This window comes from Schistocerca americana, unplaced genomic scaffold, assembly GCF_021461395.2.
Source record: "Schistocerca americana isolate TAMUIC-IGC-003095 unplaced genomic scaffold, iqSchAmer2.1 HiC_scaffold_854, whole genome shotgun sequence".
NCBI lineage: Eukaryota > Metazoa > Arthropoda > Insecta > Orthoptera > Acrididae > Schistocerca > Schistocerca americana.
Genome location: NW_025726625.1, coordinates 17,501 through 22,500, shown reverse-complemented (window position 1 = coordinate 22,500; position 5,000 = coordinate 17,501). Strand labels below are relative to the sequence as shown.

At 50.9% G+C, this 5,000-nt stretch overlaps 1 non-coding gene across 1 annotated transcript in view; it reads left to right on the top strand.

The window, feature by feature from the left end:
• Nucleotides 1-4,722: 4,722 nt before the first annotated feature.
• The window catches only part of LOC124591567, a 1,910-nt gene continuing 1,632 nt past the window's right edge, over nt 4,723-5,000 (top strand). Inside the window, exon 1 of the ribosomal RNA XR_006977199.1 lies at nt 4,723-5,000. This exon is cut by the window's right edge and continues 1,632 nt beyond it. This is a non-coding gene — a ribosomal RNA (small subunit ribosomal RNA).

Genomic DNA, 5,000 nt, shown 5'->3' with positions numbered 1-5,000 from the left:
ACACCGGTGGAAGCTGCCGAGACGAGTAACTACATAGCGGGCTCGCCGTGTCACTAATGTACAGAGATACAACAGTTTCGACTGGAACCGGATTAAACGTATACACGGCGCTGATTAGTAATAGATAGAGCCATCAGAATACAGATAATGTATACAACTGTCCGTATACATGCTGAAAGACTCTGCTCACAATCACAACCACACGTCAGCCACACACCCTTATCACGCACTACTCTCTGCCTGTAACACGCACACAGACAATATGTAAGCACCAGCATGGAACAACACCCAGTGCATCCTCTCCGCCACATTAGACAATCCACACTGTCATAACCAGACTGGGAGGTCCACTCAGAAAACAGAATATCCCACCCACCCGACAACCACCATTGCTCAGCCAAGCCACCAACACCCACACATGTCCTACACAGGGGTGCACCCAACATCACAATACTGCCTCCTCTCACAGCACACAAACAATGGCAGGAATGAAAGACACAGGTCTGCCACAAGCATGGAATGAGAGCGCCGCCTGTCATGAGCCAAAGGTGCATCCTGACGTGGCAAATCAGATGATGCCGCAGGCATCCACTTACTATAATCACAATCAACAAACCGGCCGCCCCGCCCCGCCCCCCATTAAACCTTTCCTTACAACAATGTGTACCTTAACCTAACCTATATCGTACCGTAACCTAACCTATATCGTACCGTAACCTAACCTATGTCGTACCGTAACCTAACCTATGTCGTACCGTAACCTAACCTATGTCGTACCGTAACCTAACCTATGTCGTACCGTAACCTAACCTATGTCGTACCGTAACCTAACCTATGTCGTACCGTAACCTAACCTATGTCGTACCGTAACCTAACCTATGTCGTACCGTAACCTAACCTATGTCGTACCGTAACCTAACCTATGTCGTACCGTAACCTAACCTATGTCGTACCGTAACCTAACCTATGTCGTACCGTAACCTAACCTATGTCGTACCGTAACCTAACCTATGTCGTACCGTAACCTAACCTATGTCGTACCTTAACCTAACCTATGTCGTACCTTAACCTACCCTATGTCGTACCTTAACCTAACCTATGTCGTACCTTAACCTAACCTATGTCGTACCTTAACCTAACCTATGTCGTACCTTAACCTAACCTATGTCGTACCTTAACCTAACCTATGTCGTACCTTAACCTAACCTATGTCGTACCTTAACCTAACCTATGTCGTACCTTAACCTAACCTATGTCGTACCTTAACCTAACCTATGTCGTACCTTAACCTAACCTATGTCGTACCTTAACCTAACCTATGTCGTACCTTAACCTAACCTATGTCGTACCTTAACCTAACCTATGTCGTACCTTAACCTAACCTATGTCGTACCTTAACCTAACCTATGTCGTACCTTAACCTAACCTATGTCGTACCTTAACCTAACCTATGTCGTACCTTAACCTAACCTATGTCGTACCTTAACCTAACCTATGTCGTACCTTAACCTAACCTATGTCGTACCTTAACCTAACCTATGTCGTACCTTAACCTAACCTATGTCGTACCTTAACCTAACCTATGTCGTACCTTAACCTAACCTATGTCGTACCTTAACCTAACCTATGTCGTACCTTAACCTAACCTATGTCGTACCTTAACCTAACCTATGTCGTACCTTAACCTAACCTATGTCGTACCTTAACCTAACCTATGTCGTACCTTAACCTAACCTATGTCGTACCTTAACCTAACCTATGTCGTACCTTAACCTAACCTATGTCGTACCTTAACCTAACCTATGTCGTACCTTAACCTAACCTATGTCGTACCTTAACCTAACCTATGTCGTACCTTAACCTAACCTATGTCGTACCTTAACCTAACCTATGTCGTACCTTAACCTAACCTGTATTGCGCCTTAACCTAACCTGTATTGCGCCTTAACGTAACCTGTATTGCGCCTTAACGTAACCTGTATTGCGCCTTAACGTAACCTGTATTGCGCCTTAACGTAACCTGTATTGCGCCTTAACGTAACCTGTATTGCGCCTTAACGTAACCTGTATTGCGCCTTAACGTAACCTGTATTGCGCCTTAACGTAACCTGTATTGCGCCTTAACGTAACCTGTATTGCGCCTTAACGTAACCTGTATTGCGCCTTAACGTAACCTGTATTGCGCCTTAACGTAACCTGTATTGCGCCTTAACGTAACCTGTATTGCGCCTTAACGTAACCTGTATTGCGCCTTAACGTAACCTGTATTGCGCCTTAACGTAACCTGTATTGCGCCTTAACGTAACCTGTATTGCGCCTTAACGTAACCTGTATTGCGCCTTAACGTAACCTGTATTGCGCCTTAACGTAACCTGTATTGCGCCTTAACGTAACCTGTATTGCGCCTTAACGTAACCTGCATTGCGCCTTAACGTAACCTGCATTGCGCCTTAACGTAACCTGTATTGCGCCTTAACGTAACCTGCATTGCGCCTTAACGTAACCTGCATTGCGCCTTAACGTAACCTGTATTGCGCCTTAACGTAACCTGTATTGCGCCTTAACGTAACCTGTATTGCGCCTTAACGTAACCTGTATTGCGCCTTAACGTAACCTGTATTGCGCCTTAACGTAACCTGTATTGCGCCTTAACGTAACCTGTATTGCGCCTTAACGTAACCTGTATTGCGCCTTAACGTAACCGATATTGCGCCTTAACGTAACCTATATTGCGCCGTAACGTAACCTATATTGCGCCGTAACGTAACCCACATTGCCCCTTAACGTAACCTATATTGCGCCGTAACGTAACCTATATTGCGCCGTAACGTAACCCACATTGCCCCTTAACGTAACCCACATTGCCCCTTAACGTAACCCACATTGCCCCTTAACGTAACCCAACACACGTTGGGCCTTAACCCAACACACGTTGGGCCTTAACCCAACACACGTTGGGCCTTAACCCAACACACGTTGGGCCTTAACCCAACACACGTTGGGCCTTAACCCAACACACGTTGGGCCTTAACCTGCTCTGTAATTGTCATACGACGCGTTAAATTAGTGTAGTGTTGCCTAACTGCAACCCCCCTGCCCGGTCCCCAGTGTATCGCTTCATGTTAAACACCTTGCAGCTATACACTGTAATGTGGATGGCAGCAGGACGTACATGCTCAATGCCCTTTGCAGTTGTTCATTGGCATTTGCAGTTGTTCATTGGCATTCGCATGGCGAAGCACTTAGCCTACGCTGTGGTACGGCCTGTGTCAACTGTCCGCTGATGTTGTACGTCCAAATCACACACTGTACTGCACATTGGTCCTCATGTACTGAATGATACATCGTGGTACATGTGACCGTACAACGACTGCGCCAACAACGGCGAACCATGCGGTCCAAATGTTGTGCACTCAGCTACGTGTCGTCTCCCTATAAGAGCTGGATTGCAGTGTGGTATGCCCTGGATGGCGATCAGCATGAGCCGTCTGTTGATGTAGTGGCGCGTGTTGTCAGACGTAGTCGTCTCTTCTCACACACCGTGATAGCACGGTGCACTGCGTTCCACATCTGCGACATGCGACAGAGGCCGGTTGACAGTCGTTCGCGCAATGGACATCGCATACGTACGGGGGCCACCTTCCACGTGTTCGCTAAGCGTGGACATGTTGTTGCGTGTATGTGGGCAGACAGTGTGTCGTGACACCTGACACAGGCATGCAACAATCGTTGAATTTGCAAATGGCGATGGACGCCTACGTTTGCTGGTGACGTTACGCAAATGAACAACTGGTAAACCGTTGTGGTGCGGTTGTTCTCGCTAGGGGTGAATCAGTGATGGCGACGATCGGTTGAGCTACCAACCGGTTGTTGCAGCGATACCCACCATGCCCACGAACGTGAATGGCATGTGGGTGTGAAGCGATACGCGGCGGTGGCTGGGTGGGACCGTCCCCGGCCGGTGAGGGGGGGCCTCCCGGCGTGTTGGCCGTGCGGTGCGTGGGCGCACGCGCTACAGCCGGCTGGTGGGGGCGGCCAGTGGCAGGCGCGCCGGCCGACGGAGGCGGCAGGCGGCGCAGCTGCGCGCCGGCGCACCCTGCACGCGGCGCCGTGCGGCCAAAGTAGGTCCTCGCGGGCCCGGTGCGAAGCGCGGTGGACATCTGCAGTGTGCTGGTCCGATTGAGGACTGTGTGCGCTGAGGATGCGCCGCCGCCCGGCGCTCGGCGCCGCGACGCCGTCTGCTGCTCGGTCGCCTCTGCGGTTCTCGCAGGTGGTTTGTATCGCAGCTGTGCGGACGTGTTGGCGCGTGCGCTGTGCTGGGAGAGTTCGCTTCGGCACCCAAGTGGGGCTTTTGTCCTTCTGTGGCGCTGGCGTTGGAGCTGCCGGTCACCGTAGGTGGCGCGTGTTGTCTCCCGCCGGCAATGCCACGACAGCACGCTCCCGGGCCTCTGTCGGCAGCGGCAAGCTCAGTTGGGAGCACGGGTGGTCGCACCTAAAGCGTCTACTCGCCAAACTCCGGGCGATTGCGCCTCTCTCGAACCCGACCAAGTACTTAGGACGGCGCTGCGCGCCGCCGGGACCTGAGAGGGTTTCGAGGTGTATGGTGCAGGGGAGCTCAGCCTCCTCCTGTTTGCAGAATAATTGAGCGGACGCTTGCGTGTTCGCGCGGGCCCCCGGGACACACTCCCGGGCGGCCGGCTGCTCAGCTCTAGTTGACGCAGCTCCCTGGTTGATCCTGCCAGTAGTCATATGCTTGTCTCAAAGATTAAGCCATGCATGTCTCAGTACAAGCCGCATTAAGGTGAAACCGCGAATGGCTCATTAAATCAGTTATGGTTCCTTAGATCGTACCCACGTTACTTGGATAACTGTGGTAATTCTAGAGCTAATACATGCAAACAGAGTCCCGACCAGAGATGGAAGGGACGCTTTTATTAGATCAAAACCAATCGGTCGGCTCGTCCGGTCCGTTTGCCTTGGTGACTCTGAATAACTTTGGG